Here is a 16,909-nt window from a genome sequence, read left to right as displayed (position 1 = left end):
AAAACAGTTGGAGCCTGCAGCTGTTATGGTTATGTTGTGCTTGGCTCAAAAGAAGTGATCAAGTCTCTCGTTAATATTTTCATTACCAGTTTACTGCTGCTACAGACCACCCTAAAGGGAGCAGCCTTTTCTAGAGCTTTTATCACACAGATCTATAGGGGAGCCTTTGCAGCTCCCAAACACACTTGAATTCATTGGGCTGTAATAATCAGCGGGGATGCTGATAGGATGGAAAATCTCTATATGGAAATACAGAAGCAACTACATCACCTACAATGTATTATTCCTCTGTGTGAGTACCTGGGAATCTGTGGAGGAGAGAATAAGGTGGCAGGGAAAGATGAATGGCATCTGAACGCTCCTCTGTGCGTCACAATCGTCTGTGCCTCTGCTGTGGCCTCATCTACTGGCAGCTGTTGATATGCTTGGGCCAAGTCCAGCTTGCCAAAAATTTTCGACCCAGCCAGGGTGGCAAGGACATGGCTGACCACTGGAACTGGGTATGCATGGGCCGTGAGGGCCTTGTTTATGGTACATTTGTAGTCTGCGCAGATGCGGACTGAACCATTAGGCTTGACGGGTGTGACGATTGGGGTTTCCCAGGGGGCATTAGGCACCAGTTCCAGCACTCCTTGCTCCACGAGCCGGTCCAATTCCTCGTCTATACGGGGTTTCAGGGCGAACAGGACCCGGCGGGCCTTGAGCCTGACCGGTCGTACTGCGGGGTCAAGCTGTAGAGCAATGGGGGGGCCCGTATACTGTCCCAATTTCCCATCGAAAACCCCTGGAAATTCCTTGCATATGGCGTCCACGTCCACTTGTAAGGTAGTGTGGTTCACCCCGGTGATGGCTAGCCCCAGTGGTCCAAACTATGCCAATCCCAGTAAGCTAATGTAGGGGCCCTTGACCACAAGCAAGTCCAGTTGCCGCATCCGCCCTCGGTATTGCACCCTGAAGGTCCCCACCCCCATTGTGGGGACCTTACGTTTCTGGAAGTCCCGGAGGGTGAATGGGGCCGGCCTGAGTTTGGGCCCCCCAGTAGGACACAGTTTCCTTAAGGTCCTTGCTGAGATTATGGATAGAGTTGAACCTGTGTCAAGCTCCATGCGGCATGGGGCCCCTTCTATCTGTACCTCTATATAAATTTCCTCTACGTTGGGGTGGGGCAACTGGTATACCTGGAAGTCCGTGAGCTCCGTTGAGTTGCCTTGGTGCGTTGGGCCCCGGGACCTGGGGCTCTTGGATTGGTCATCTGATGCTTGGCGTCGGGTGGGCCGAGCTCGACACACCCGGGCGATGTGTCCCGATTTTCTGCACTGCCTGCACTCTGCATTGCGGAAACAGCAGGTCCTCCTCTCATGACTTTCCCCGCAGCTTGCGCAGTTCCCTCCTTCTCGTCGAGGCAGCTGTGGTATGTGGGCTGCTTGAGTGCGCTGCTGTACTCGGTGCACCTCCTCCCTGTCCAATCCTGAGTCGTCGGTGAGGTCTTCGTGGTGGACCCTCGGTTGGGATGGCAGGCTCGGCCGTGCCTCTTGCGTCGACCTCTTGGCAGCTTCCGTTGCCAGGGCCTCCTCCAGAGCGACCTGGAACGTTAGGTCCTTCTTAGCGTAGAGGCGTCGTTGCAGCTTCTCATCCTTCAGGCCACCAATGAGGCAGTCACGAAGCATGTTCTCCAGCTCTGAGAAGTTGCAGAACCGGCCAGCTTGGCAGAGAGAGGTCACAAACCCAGTTATGGTTTCCCCAGGGGCTTGCCGCTTTGCGTAGAAGGCATTTCGACGAGCCACCACTGAGGGCTGCGGCGAAAAGTGCCCCTTCAGCTGTTTCATTATTGTTTTGTATGGAACAGTAGCGACGTCTTCAGGTGCAAGGAGAGCCCGGGCGATTTCAAACGTCTCCGCTCCGCAGATGCTGAAGAATATCGCCCTCTTCTTGGCGTCTTCTTCATCGGTGACCCCTTTGGCTTCTAGGAGGAAGGTGAAACGGGAGGCGTACGCTTCCCAGTCTCCAGATGCTGGGTTGAACGGCGAGAAGCTGCTGTCGGTTGCCATTCTGAGTTCCTTGTGTCCCGGAGCTGAAGCCTGGATACACGGTGCGAGGCAGCGGTGCGGCAGGTGGCGGTGCTGCGGTGCTGTGTGTGGCAGTCAGCTCAGCGGGATCCCACCTTCGTCGCCAGTGAAATATACTCAGAGTCGCAAAGTGATTTCATGCTCTTTATTCAGCTCATAGTGGTGAGAAGGAATGAATGAATGTCCCCCCAAAGTATCTGCTTTATATACATTATTTACTCAGTGGGCTGCACATGATTGGCTAATTCTGGAATTCTACTGTAAGCCAATCAGGTTGTGGATTCACTTATATCTGGAGCATGATTGGGTGGTTCCTGCCAACCAATCATACTGCTGCATTGTTCTAAGACCAATCAGACTGCTGCATTCTGAATCCTATTGTTCTAGGACCAATCAGACTGCTGCAGTTTGGATCCTATTCAACTCAGTACATAACAAGAAGGTAGAAGCAAGGCTATAGGCTGGGCAGCTGGTGTAAACATTACAATTTGGACACCTGACCCAGCAAGCAGGCTGTAAAAGAAAAAGCACAATTGGGCTCCATAGAGGGCGTTCACACTTGATGACTTTTTTATTTAATTAGGCTCAGACCTCCTGGGCCTTCCTAACATAACTCCAATTCACCCCACTTCATGGCAAATATCATCTTAAGAAGGATTTAAGCCCCCACCCCCCCAGTGGTGCAGTTTTAATTCAGGCCTAGGCTTGCAGGAGCTGCTGTTTTTAATTTTATAACTTTTACATAAAAATTGCAATCACTGATTTCTTGTCATGTCCAGTTTGGCCCATAATGGTCTCACTACCATGGAAGTTTGTTTGACAACTCAAGCCTCTTCATAGCTGATTTTAAAAGACTTGTGAGCATCTCCTCTGAGCTCCCAGAAGGAAAACATGATTGCTGATTTACTCCCAAGTAAATGTGAACAGGATTTCAATTGAATGGTAAAACTACTTGTACTTTGAAAAATCAGACATCTGAAAAGTTAATACAACTAAACTGTAGCAGTGTATCAAAAAATTTAAACAACACCCAGAGTCTGGTGTAAAGGAAAATTATTCATGCAGGAAAAATACCACCAACCCAACAGGAAACCCAATAGTCATTGAAGAAGAGCCAATACAAATACCCCCCAAAGTCCCAGCCACTCCAAGAGCAAGCCGTAATACACTGTGGCCCTGCCATATTGACATAGGCTATTTCCCCTGCAATTCCTTGGATTTCATAATGTTCTAGATTTTTAATAAACGGGTAATTCCTGTTCAGCTTTACAGAGGGCTGAAGACTGCCATGAACAGTGGTGAGTAGCACCACTGACCAGTATAGGTATTATTTTCCACAGGTAAGTAAAAATATAAAGATTTCATCTATATATCTTGCCATACTAGACCTGATGCAACATGACAAGGAGCCAAAAGGTTGACTAAGATTGATAAGCCAGACATAAACATAAACTTATTAGTAATTAGAGGAACGAAATTACCATTGTGTAGGTCTTCTGGGAAAGACTTTAGTGAAAAATGTACAATGTAAAGGAACTCAAATGCCTCTTAATTGTTAATAACTTTCACTTTTGTCCTTTAGAACTAATCGGCTTGTTTTCTGTTTGCAGAGTTCTCTCCATTTTTGTAGCTTTTCAGCCTTTTGTCATCTCATTTAGGAACAGCGGTACATGGCTTCAAGAACCGGAGTTCAAATAACCCTAACCCTAACATAGATTTTCATTCTATAGCTCTGCTACTTTAGTATTGAATATAATGTACAGTATCATTTCTGAAATAGTTAAAAAATATATACCAAATGCAGAGTGGTGATGATCTTAACTGACTTTTACCAGTAGCTTTTTATTGTCCACAAGGTGGTGCTCTGTCAAACAAGTAATAAAACAGAAGGGGATATGATCTTGACTCTGGGTGTATCATGTTGTTCACTCTTAAGCCAAGGACTGTAATATTACACACACAGACACACACACACACACACACACACACACAGATGAGAAATGCATAATGTAACAATAATTTATTAGACATAAACACACTGTAAAGAGCTATTGTTAATGATTAAATATTATATGGAATTAAGATATCATTTAGTTTGATTTCACACCCACCCTATCCCTTAGGCTTAAGATGACAAACATCAGTTTTAAAAACTGCATTTGCAAAATGCATAAAACATGGAATTCAAACACTTACAAACAGAAAACTGAAATGGCTCTGCACTCATCATCTCCGATCACTACAATATGCATTTGGGGGAAATTCCTAGCCTAAGCTTTGGCTTGTCACCAGATACAAAGTTCCAGGCTAGGGATCAGCTGCTAATAACTTGTCTCTGTGGGCCCAAAACAATTCAAACTCAGGACAATTTCAAGAGGTCCATTCTCTGTTAAATATCAAGATTGCATATGGGAAGGTGCTTGCTACGTAGTATAGACACTTAATTTTTTTAAGTACTTTAGCACATATTTAAAACCTAATAAGAACAGTGTGTGTGCACACGCAAACACAGAGCCTTTCCAGTTAACACCATTTTATCAACACATGAATCCCCTCTCCCACTTTTACTGTTTCCTCCTTAATGCCAAAGTATCAACGATAGCTTAGAAATTTAAAGAGCACTTCAGAAATTGTTTTTTAAAATTGATCTGGAACAAATGGCATAAAAAATGGCATACTCTGGTTAATTGTTCCTTTGGCATCCACACAGTTGTTTGACACCCTCTGTGGAATGTAGAAGAAAGCAGAGAGACAGAGAGAGAGAGAGAGAGAGAGAGAGAGAGAGAGAGAGAGAGAGAGATAGCTATAACTCTCAATATGTGAAAAGAAAAGTGCAATTCCTCATACAGCTTGCAATGACAAAATAAGAATAGGCCAGGACTAAGTGCTGCCAGATCTGGAAACACCCACAGTCTCTATGACTATAGAACATTTTTTACTTGTAACAATTTAGAAAAATAATAATTATTGGTGATAGCTTACTTGTTTTATACTGCAGTGTATTTCACAGTAGTGAAGTTCCATGGCCAATGCTTAGTGCAGCACATATTGCTAACAGGAAGGAATTTAGAGTTGTAGCAGCATCCTGTAGGATGTGTATATTTCATTTTGATACATGATGATTTACAGAGGGCTGTGCTTTCAGCTATACGTTCTAGTCATTGTGGTATTAGGATTACTGCGGCTACATCTAAACACAGGAAATAAGTACAAGTATATTGGTAGATATGATATCTATTTCCCACTTTTTAAAAACGAACTGTTTCAATGTCTACATATTACAATTAAAATAAATGGATTATAATTTGCAAAAACAGGTCACCAGCAAAAAGAACAAAATAACACAAACTGGGAGTCAATTTTATTATAATACGGTGGTACTTTGGGTTACATACACTTCAGGTTACATACACTTTATGTTACAGACTCCGCTAACCCAGAAATAGTACCTCGGGTTAAGAACTTTGCTTCAGGATGAGAACAGAAATTGTGCTCTGGAGGCAGCAGGAGGCCCCATTAGCTAAAGTGGTGCTTCAGGTTAAGAACAGTTTTAGGTTAAGAACGGACATCCAGATCGAATTAAGTACTTAACCCGAGGTACCACTGTATTAGCATTGATTTCCAGGCTGAGGGCAAACTACCATTTACAATGGAAATGAATGACTATACCTCTGTTTTTAATTACAAATAGCAGTGGCAGGGGGCAGAAGAAATTAGGACTAGCCTGTGAGGGGTCAGCTGTTTTTTCTCTGTACTTGGAGCCTCTATATCTCAGGAGGAAAACACAAACCCCACATCAATTTCCCTTAGTAGCTAATATCATAATATGCTGATGCTCAGAGCTTATATAGAAATCAAGGAGAAAGGAGAAGGCCGGCCTGCCGTCTAGGTACTGCCTCTTTAGTCAGAATGCACTACATGTGTTAGCAGCATACAGTTCTTAAAGCAAATAGACTTCCAGGAACCACCTTGGCTGAAGAAGTAAAAAGGCAGTAATTTCAGAGGCAGTAGCTGTTGGCACAGACTCAACTCAGGGACAATTTGGTCTTGTCGATACTGCCGTTTGTTTCCTGCCACCCTTACAAAAGGGGATTCCACTACAGCCATATTGTTATAGAGCTGTCATTTCAGTTCATCCCAGTCACTCAACGGTTCAGCAACCCAAAAGAATCTGAGAATAAAACTGTAACACTGTAAATATGGACATGAATACCATGGATAGAAATATTCTTTGTGTGAAAACTAGGTCTCCATAGATGCGTACATTGTATCTTGAATTTCTGTTAAGGCCTATGGCTACTATGCAGATAAAACCAAACTAACTGTATTAATTACTGAAAAGCTGAGAAGCAGTAGGAGGAATTAAACACAGTGCTCTTCCAACCACTTTGTAGAGGGGGAAGGAGAGCTTGCACTGACAGTGTTCTAGGGAGAGGAGAGGGGAGGGGGGTGTACAGGATGCACAGAGGGAAGAAAGAGGAGAAAGTCCCATTGCATTATCAGGACTTGCTGTGCTGACTCCCACAAGCACACCTAGTTAGTTGAATCTGGCCCAGTTACTGTACATTGCAAATTTGCTTAATTTTATTTTATTTTCTAAAAAACACAAGAGTAGTATTCTAAGCCTACTACAGTGTTAACAAATCCTTGAAACCTAAATATTATTGTTTTGTCTATTCTCAGTAGAACCACTAGTTACTAATATGACACAAATGAGATAAACTTCACTCACACAGTGCCAAATAATCTATGCCAGTCAAATGACAAACTCTACTGACAACAGGTATTGTTAAGCGCATTGTTGCATATTTTATGCTGCTTGACTCATCTTAAAAAGTGGCATCTGATAAAACCCACAAGCCGACTCAGTGACTAGCTTGGGATACAGGCCCAAGCAGGCTATTGACTGATGGCTCTTGACTGTTTCTGGTGAAGTAGATCAGTTTGATGCTAGACTCATCGTGGATAATTCATACTCTTATCCATAGGCCTCTGAGAATTAAAAAACTGAGCAAATATCATGGGTAGGAAGGAGACCATTTTCTCACACTGCTATATGGGAACAAGGCCTAGGGCACTCTGATGTAAAATAAAACATACACAAGGGGAACTATGTTTTATATACATTGGGGGGTGCCCTGTCAGTTGGGGTGCAAAAGAGGCCCTTGTATGAGCTGCCAGTGGAGGTCGGGTTGGACCCCCCCCTCTCTCTCTCTCTCCCCCTCTCTTTTTTCTTGTCAGTTAGTCAAGGCATTTCTTTTCTGGCAGGCTTCTGGCCTGCCATTTTCAATAGTATTTAGTGGACTAGACTCCTGCCTGAGAAGTTTTTATCCTCAGCACTTGTCTCTCTTTATATTTTAGTAGTTTATTCTTTTGGGGTTTGTTTATTTGGTAATTTTAGCAGCTTGTAAGATGCCCAAAGTATTGCTACTGCAAAAGGAGGGCAAGGTATAAATTATCAGTACTGGGAAGTATCCAACTATGCCCTGTCAGAGCAAGGATTTATGCTTAACGCCACAAAACTCTCTCTTCCTCCTCCCGCCCGGTGCCGGATTTACGTATAAGCTAAACAAGCTACAGCTTAGGGACCCACTCTCTCGGGGCCCCCCAAAAATTTTAAAGGAAAAAAACCTGGGTATACATAAAAAACAAATAAAATGGCTTTAGATACCTATTAGGTCCATAAATTACCCTACAGCATATATTCAACACACAAAAACAGCAACAATTTGTTGTTGACAAAGGACAGGTGGACATATAAAGGGCCCCATTACCTTCAGTAGCTTAGGGCCTCATCAAACCTAAATCCGGCCCTGCTCTCGCCCACATGACCCACACTCTCCCCAAATCTGTTCTAAAGGGCTGAATGAAACTCAACCCCAAATAACAATTGTTGCTGTTATTATTTTCAGACCAAATATTCAAGATAGCAGTTGAGATGCAACTTTAAAGGCAGTTGCTGGCTTTGTTTCTCCAGCACCTTCGTTGTGTAAGTTACGTTTGTGAGGCTAGCTGTGAAACATCCCTCTGGGTTCATCTGCCTGCAGCTATCATAAAGCTTCTTCAGCCTTGACTCTCTTTGCATCAAAGATTGTATAGAAGGACATAGCACTGATGTGTATGCTTCCTCTCACCAAAAATATTGAGGCCAAATGCAACTCTCTTAGATTTGCTCAACTGGTTTCATTTCAATAATGCTTTCCGTTTTAAAGTTACAAGGAAAACTGTCAGTAATCTGCTTTTTCACAATCTGCTCTTTTTTATTTCTTCACTTGAAAAGACAGTATTCTATAACAGTCTTTGTGTGTATGTCAGAAATATAGCTATTGCATGCCCTGGGGAAATATAAACAATCTGCCATATGGCTCATTATTGTTTTTGTCATTACTAGATTCCCAATAGCATATTTCTTCATTTGACGCAATTGCCAAACAGAACACAATTGTGTTATTGAGATTATACAATCCATGCAGACAGTGTGTGAAACCCTGATTCTTAGACTTTCCTCTAGCTTGTGTAGCTTTAGTGGTTTAATAAGCAACTACACTGGTGTCTCAGTTCAAGTACAAATAGGTTTTTTATGCTTCAAGGAAGGGGAAAGGGCATATTGTATACAGCACTTGCTATTTTAACCTCCAGAGTATTTTTTTTTTTAAAAAATTGGCATTGTATAGGGTTTTTTAAAAAATAGAGAATAAGGCTCAAAGGTTAATAATGAGTAAATACTCTATGCAAATAAAAGCACGTAATATAAAATATATTGGGTTACTGTATTAGAAAAGCAAGATTTTTCTTTTTTTTTAAAAAAAAATATATTATTTAGGATTTTCTTGTTTTACAGAAGTGTAATGCCTCGTATTCCCCCCCCCATGTAACATTTTTACAAATCCGTTTCATTTGTTGAGGCATTAGGGGGAGAAGAAAAAAAAAGGGGGGGGAAGAAAGGGGGTGGAGGGAGGGAAGATGGATGGGGGTGGGGTCAGGTGGTGGTGTTTCTATTATGCTTAATGTATGCAGAGTTTGGTGTCAGCGTTGTTTGTGTTGTTCACTTGTGTTCCTTTGGTGGTGAGAGAGTTTGGGGTTGGCCTAGGGTGTGATTGTTTGTTTGTGATTGGCTGTGGTGATCTTTGTTTTCGTGTGTGAGTGGGGTGGGTGGGTGTTTTGGATCAGGTTACAGCAAGATATTTCTGAAGTAATGTACTCTTAACAAAGGCCACCAAGTTACAGTAACTCTTTTTCTCTTGTTAAACTAAGTAACAAAAAACTTCTAGATGGCTTTTCTGGCAAAATTATATTCAATGTGACATGCAAACAATTGCTATCACTAAAATAATAAATATTAATTAACCAATGTAATCACTAAGGCCATGATCCGGCACACACTAGCATTTAAGCAAACAGGTTAGAACAAAATACAAAATGTCCTTTCTCATTTTGTGCTATTTTATTCCTTTTCTGTTTTTTACAGTGGAATAAATATAGTTGTTCTATATTATAAAACAGAAGCAACATCACACCAAATATTTTAGAGATGGTCAAATGAGTTTTATCTAAAAGTTTCCAAAGTGACTCATGCTGATATTTAGCAGTTATTGGAATTTCTTTTACTATTCAGTTCTTTGTGGAGGAATGACCAACTGTTCTGATCGCCATACATTAAAAAGGATTTTGCACAAAAAGGCAAATGGACATGATAAATGGGTATACAATTGCACATAGTGCTGAGAAAGTGGAAAAAGAATTTATCTTCTCCCCTCATAATGCTAGAACCCAGAATCATCCCATGAGGTTGAACAGTAAGAAGCTCAGTACATGTCAGAAGGAAATAATTCTTCTCACATTGTGCAGAATCCACCTACACAAAGTGTAGTGATGAAAACCAATTTGGTTTTCTTTACTAGGGGATAAGACAAATTCGTAGAGGATTAGGCTATCAATAACTACTGGTCGTAAGGGCTACATCAGTGGCAGCACATGTGATGCAATGGAGCCACCCTCCCAAAACCAGCATGAACAACTGCTTACTCAAACAGGGGAAAGTGCTGGTGAGGTTGGACCTGCACAGTGGCACCAGAGAGGCTGCCACTGCCCAATCCAGCATTGCCGCAGGTGCACCTGTGTAGCCCTCACCTGGCTGCCCCACAGCACATCCAGGCAAGCTGCAATGCTACCATGTTTGAAGCATGAGCCTGCCCCATCACAAACATCACTGTTGGTTTATATATCACCCATTAACAGAGGCAGTACACATCTGAATACCAGTTGCTGGTTGGGGAACATGAGCAAGACACTGCTATTCTGCCCATGTCCTGCTTGTGGTCTTCCCAGAGGCATCTATTTGGCCTCTTGGAATATGAACTAGGTAGGCCATTGGTCTGTTCCAGCATAGTTTTCTTATGTTATTAATTGATTTGAGATGTTTGTTTTGTGCATTTATCTGAAAAGCATTTTTTTCAAAGTGCCATACTCTTTAAAAAAAATATATCAATACGATGCAGATTGCTGTAGGAACACATTAAAGTTTATGCGACAAGTGTACTGTTAATTGACAGTAACCAAGCATAAAAAATGAATCTTACAAAGCACTGTTTGCATTATGAGTGTATGCAGATCCAAAGCATATACTGTGTATTCTCTTGTTTTCTCTCACTATTACATAACAGCAGCAAAACAGGGAATAACATAGCTGTGAGCGGAATCATTTTAACTTGAAATGACATATCTCCAAGAGCTAGGCTCTGTTCCCACCCCCCACCCCATATTGATTTTAACAAAAGAAAGAAAATGCACATAATATAAATAAATAAATCAAAACTAAAAGAAAATTTAATTCCTTTTCTTTTTTAAAAAAGACAAATAGCACCTTGAGCAGATATGAAGCTCCCACAACAGAGTTGTTGTGAGGATGAAATAGGGAGGAGGAGAACCATGTACACCACCTTTAGATGGTATATGAATGTAATAATAAAATAAATATTATAAGAGGGAATGTCTAGGAAAGCACACACTTGTCTTTAGAGACACATGAAATTGTTGGCAAACTGAACTCATGGCAATGTACTCTGATGACTAGGGTACCTTGGGCAACCCTGTAACGCTGCTTCAGTCAGCCCACACTCTGCTGTGCTTCCAGGGTTGTGCGAACTGACCTTTAGTTCCATATACATGCCATTTAGGCCTGGGTGCCAAAGAATCTTTATGATTGTTTTTCTTTCTTTTTTTAGATGTAATGCAAACATTAACACCTGCATGGCTCAAGTTAGGTTTCTCTAACCATAGTTGAGCAGCTAAATGAAAGCCTGATTCTTTACTGTGTTTTTTTACAGACACCTTCTGTGGCATTTATAAGAGGAAATTTCTTCATAACAATCCCATGAGCTGCGTCATGGGCACAGCAGTTCACAGGACCAGGAACGAAGACCCTGGCTCTGATGCTATGACAACACAACTGGTGTCTTTTTCCTCCTATTTGGGGTGAAATGGGCCTTCCTGGCCAATCTGAGCTAGTGAAATCCTAGGCTTTTCTGGGTTGATAAATTTGGTTACCTGACAAATAGCAGCAGAGCCAAATAGTACTGGATTTGTTGATGAAACTGTGGAAGCTGCTTTTTTCAATGCTGTGGTTACAACAACCTTTTCAGATTTCATTCCTTGCTCAATAAAGCATCAATCTGTAATGAAATAATGAAAGAAAAGCCACTTTAAATGAAAAGGAAATCGGCAGCAACAATTTGTAAAGCATGTTATAACTGTTTGCTATCGTTCTTCTCGAGTACACACTTAGTAAATTACTGGAACATATTGTTAGATGAGTTATATATATTGGGTGGTATTTTACTAAGTATTTTCAGACAAAACAATTTTTTCAAAAAATATTTATAGCCACCTTTCCTTTTGCTCTCTTATTTTATCATCAGAGGAACCCTGTAAGGTCAGCTAGTAAAGTTCATGCCTGGGATTTGAAGCAGAACAGATCCAGGGAAATCAATTTATTTAAGCAAGTCAGTGAGCCATGACATGACCAGATACCACCACCCTTTGTAAAATGCAAGCTTTAACTGGGAGCAAGTTGAGTGTGGCTTCCCTAGAGGCCATAAAGAAATTAATGAGGGTGATAGAATGGACTCAACAGTACATAAACATGGCTGCCAATATGCCTTCATTCAGTTTTAATATGTCCATTCAGTTTAGTTACTAGTTGCTGCTATAGAGCAGAACAATCCTTACAGGCATTGTATAAAACAAAAAACAAACAGAACTAAACACCCAGAGGTCTGTATAGGCAAGATGCTAAATGCGTCTTATATACGTTTTCTTCTTAACCAGATATCAGTAATCCAGACTGACAGAATGTTGGCTCCTGCTACTTCTCTCATCCCCACGGTCTTGCTCCACCATCCCTATTTTCTGTTATGGTGGTATGAAAAATTAGAGTGCAATTGGCATTAAACAAATTAGTTAATTTTTAGTTAATACAAAAGACAGACAATATTTCACCAAATACAGTGGTACCTTGGGTTACAGATGCTTCAGGTTACAGACGCTTCAGGTTGCAAACTCCGCCAACCCAGAAATAGTACCTCAGGTTAAGAACTTTGCTTCAGGATGAGAACAGAAACCATGATCCGGTGGCGCGGCAGAAGCGGGAGGCCCCATTAGCTAAAGTGGTGCTTCAGGTTAAGAACAGTTTCAGGTTAAGTATGGACCTCCGGAACGAATTAAGTACTTAACCTGAGGTACCACTGTACATAGGTCTATTACAAATAAAAGCTAATGAGGCATTGAGGTTCATCCAATTACTTGATGTTATTTTTCACATTCAAGGCTGCAGTCTTGCCTGGAAGTAAGCTCCAATGAAACCAGTGGGACTTGCTTCTGAGTAAATATAACGGACAAGACTCACGGTTTAACTGTCTTTCAAGCAACCAAAACCGATGGCCATAATCAAAAACATCTTCAGAAATGAGCAGCTTCTTACCCTGTACTGCTGAAAACAAAAGCTCTGTTTGATATTTATGAAGACTCCCACATAGAGATGGAGCTGATGAAGCCATTGAAACAGCAACAGTGAACCTCTCCTCTCAACCTTACAGGAAGTTGGGTTCTCAGAATTATTGAGGTTGCATATTGCAACTCTGCATATGTATATCATTGCTTTTTGAAGCACAGCATTTCTTAGCACTGCTTTGAGAGGCAAAGGCTCAAGAATTAGTTTTCTAAAACGTTTGAATGTTTTCTTCTTACCTTTTTTTTTTTGTCACAGTAAACACTTTCAGGGATTTCTACTTTGAACAAAAAAAGTTTTGTTCCTCTGTTATCTTGACATTGCACATTTCTTTATTATGCAGTAGCTAATAACTGCAAATCCTGTGTGTAAAAAAAGAATAGGCTACTTTCAATCTGTGGAAAGTTTGACCTCAAGGGCATAGAAACTGTTGACTCATTGTTTTTACTGCATATACTATTAGCCCTTTGTCACATTCTGAGAATGACATCATCTTCATCACAGTTAGTAGCAGGTACTGGGTAAATTAAGAGCCCTCTGCTTTGCCAGGTTTTTTTTAAAGGGTATACTTCTCAAATTAACAGTATATTTCTAGTTCCACCACTTTAGGCTATTATTTCTGACTAATCACAGGTAGGAAAAGCTTGTAATCAGAATAGGAGTTGCTTAGAGTTTTCACCCTCCCCCACTGCGCATTCTGTTGCAAAGATCTAGACTTCTAGGCATGTTGCCAGGGAGAGCAAGGACTGAAGGATGAGTGCAATTGTCAGCACTTGCCTCTGCAAAAGAGGGTGGGGTTTGAGAGAGGAGAGGGTGGGATCTGGTGCAGAGGGGACTAGGTCTGTACCCTCTTCATGGCTGAGCAGCAGCAGCAGAACACCCTGAGCTCCTCCCAGAATCTGTTTACTTGAAGCACAAATGCTTTCCAAATTCTGCTGGTCTCTGCATTAAAATGTAGGCAGAATCAAAAGTGGGAGACTTTGTCAAGCAATGCACATGCTATGTCATATAGCAACTTGACAGCAGTGGAAAGATACTGCATTCCAAAGGCCCAAAACTTGAAAAGGATATGGACAGTGCCTTAGAGCCTTGTTTTACCCTTGGTTTAACGTGTCTTCCAAAAATTACATTAAAGAATGTTATTTCAGGTTGCCTGGTCAAAAAGCGAGTCAAAATAGGAAATGCCAATTTTATGGTTACCCATAAAAGATTTACTTTCTCTTGCCGGTGAAGATTTAACGTGAGCAAAGCTTGGGAACTCTGTGACAAATAGCCTGCTTCAAACTAAAAGTCAATCTAGAATGCCAAATCTAAAAATCATAGTGAGACTGGTGCTAAGTTGCCATTTATGCAGAGACATTTTTTCATGGAAGGAGCCTTTGAAGATCTTAAACTTCAGTGGCAATTCCACAAACATATTTTGCTTTATTCTAATACTTAATTCAATGATGACTCTTAACAGCTGAGGCTATTAGCAGCACTTTGGCAACTTTTAAGTTTTTCTGGCATAATCCCAAAATAATGGTATAGTTTGAGATTTCTGGTCTAAAAGGCTTTTAAATAATTTTGCACAGGTTTTGTATCCCACTTCTGCCAAAGGAAAAACAGTGCTCTAGTCCAATAATCTAATTATACAATGACAAGATTTGGAAAGGGCCTAAATAAGCAGCTTCTTTATCATTATTATTTTTAAGCAGGAGGTTTGCTAAACAGAGGTTAACTGAAAATAAGTGTGAGAGCATGTGCATAAGTTACTGAGGCAATTGTGTTCCCTTAGCTGTAAACTGAATAATATACCAGAATGGGGGGGGGGGACTGCACTCATTTTAAAATATAATGTTGCTTCCTCTTTCCTGAGCACTGAGACATACTGGGCAGTGTTAATAGAGTCAGTTTCCTTCAAAAGAGACAGAGCAAAAATCTTACAGTAAATTTAAAATGGTTTATTTACAGATTTGCAAGTAAGTAAGGTATGATGAAAAGAAAGCAGTAAGCACAATATTCATAAGGCAGAAGACAATCACTTCTCAACTACTGGCTTACATCGCCTGTAACTGCATCCTTTTTAACCTGCCAAAATGGAAGAAAGTATTCTAACTTCAAGAAAGTTAACTTGAAGTGCTTTGCACCACACAGAACTGTTAAGAGCATCAGGTGGAAGTTCTATTTGCAACATCCTTGTCTTGGCCACAATACCATTTAAGGCAAGTTCTTAATAAGTGAACGCTCCTCGGAGTTAACATCTGTGCATGGGCGGGGCGACTTTTGGTATAAAACTAAAATACTAAGATTTAAGCATCACTCCCTTTCTCTCATAGACATCATCTGAAACACAGTAAATTAGTCTCTGAATGCAATTAATAATATAAACATGATAATAATTCCTTTCTCCTTTTCTTTTTTACTACATTAAATTTCTGTCCCAAACTTTCAGCACACAAGATGCTTAACTATAAAAATATCCTGAAGAGCAAGAAACAGCAGAAACAATATAAATAAAAACTTGATAGGCCAGAACTAGTAAAAAAAAACAAAAACAAAAAAAAACCTTTCACTGTGACTTAAAAGGTCTAAAAGGCCTGGGAGAATGAAAATATATTTGCCTAGCACAATAAAGGCAAAAAAGTAGGCCCTGGCAAGAGCTCAAACTTTCTAAAGGCATGGTGCTACAACTGAAAAGGCCCTTTCCCCAATCCTCATGCAAAGTATCTCAAAAACTGGAAGCACCTGCAAGAGAGCCTCAAATGACAGTCACAGAGATTAGCACATGGTTTGGGGTTTGACCAAAAACAGTCTGGGCTGCCTTTCTAATCAAGCAATACAGTGATCTCTTTTGCTCAACTACCTCTTGCTTTGACATGAGAGCGAGAAGGAAAATTCCAAAGCTAAATAATGTATGAACGTTATGCAATAGGGTGTTATCCTGACCCAAATGCAGGCATGTTTGTTTGCAAAATGGCATTGTATGCAGCTAGAACTATACAGGAGGGGAAAAATGCAGTAACAGACTTCTAAATCATGGGCCAGATGGGGATGCTTATCATAGTCCATCAGGTGCTCTAGAGGGTGCCAGAATGTACTGAATGAGGTTCACTGCCCCATTTGTGCAGGCAGGGGTGACAACGAGGAAGGCAGAAAGTTCCCCAGCAGCCCCCATGTTTTTCAGGCCACATGTGTTTCTCGATAGCAGCTGTGTTCTGTTTATTATCAACTGTACTATGAGGCACAATATGTGATATTTAAAATGCACTGCTTTTTGTAATTTAATAATGAATAAATACAAGAAGGGGCCATTGCTGTGGCTCTCCTCACTCCTGTACTCTAACCCTGTTTAGGGAAGCTTTTAATGTTTAATGTTTTATTGTATTTTTAATATTTTGTTGTAAGCTGCTCAGAGTGGCTGGGGAAATAATAATAAATTATTATTATTATTATTAACCCTCTCCTTACCCCCCCAAACCCACTGGCAATACTATTCCAGAGTGTTTTTCCACATACACTGGACACTGCTTTGTGTACATTTGGCCACTTGTAAATCACATAATTAACAATACATGAACAACTATGGAACAGGACTGTTTACATTTTCTTTTCTCTGTATCTCTGTGGTATACAAAGAGGGTAATACTGCCTTCATCTGATGAAGTGATTTCTTGTCCGTGAAAGCTTATGGTACAATAAAAGTTGGTGTTTAAGGTGCCCTAAGATTAATTTTTTGCCTCGTAGACTAACATAGTAGTACAGAACTATATCTGCTCCCATGAACGGCATCAGTTATAGACTCACAGAGTTGTAGCATTGGAAAGCACCATGAGGGTCATCTAGTCCAACCCCCTAC

The 16,909-nt window shown here is 40.9% G+C and overlaps 1 long non-coding RNA gene across 2 annotated transcripts; it reads left to right on the top strand.

Moving 5' to 3' along the window:
* The first annotated feature begins 74 nt into the window (after nucleotides 1–74).
* Nucleotides 75–11,479, top strand: LOC307218331. Of its 2 annotated transcripts, none has more exons than XR_013839907.1 (4): nucleotides 75–292; nucleotides 7,979–8,055; nucleotides 10,305–10,428; nucleotides 11,393–11,479. It is a non-coding gene; the product is annotated as an uncharacterized lncRNA (long non-coding RNA). The 2 variants fall into 2 exon arrangements; XR_013839908.1 differs by lacking the exon at nucleotides 75–292 and adding an exon at nucleotides 5,521–7,514.
* Nucleotides 11,480–16,909: the final 5,430 nt, after the last annotated feature.

Source organism: Podarcis cretensis, assembly GCF_951804945.1.
Source record: "Podarcis cretensis genome assembly, chromosome: 6".
Taxonomy (NCBI): domain Eukaryota; kingdom Metazoa; phylum Chordata; class Lepidosauria; order Squamata; family Lacertidae; genus Podarcis; species Podarcis cretensis.
The sequence above is the reverse complement of the archived record's forward strand: the minus strand, read 5'-3'. Positions and strand labels throughout refer to the sequence as shown.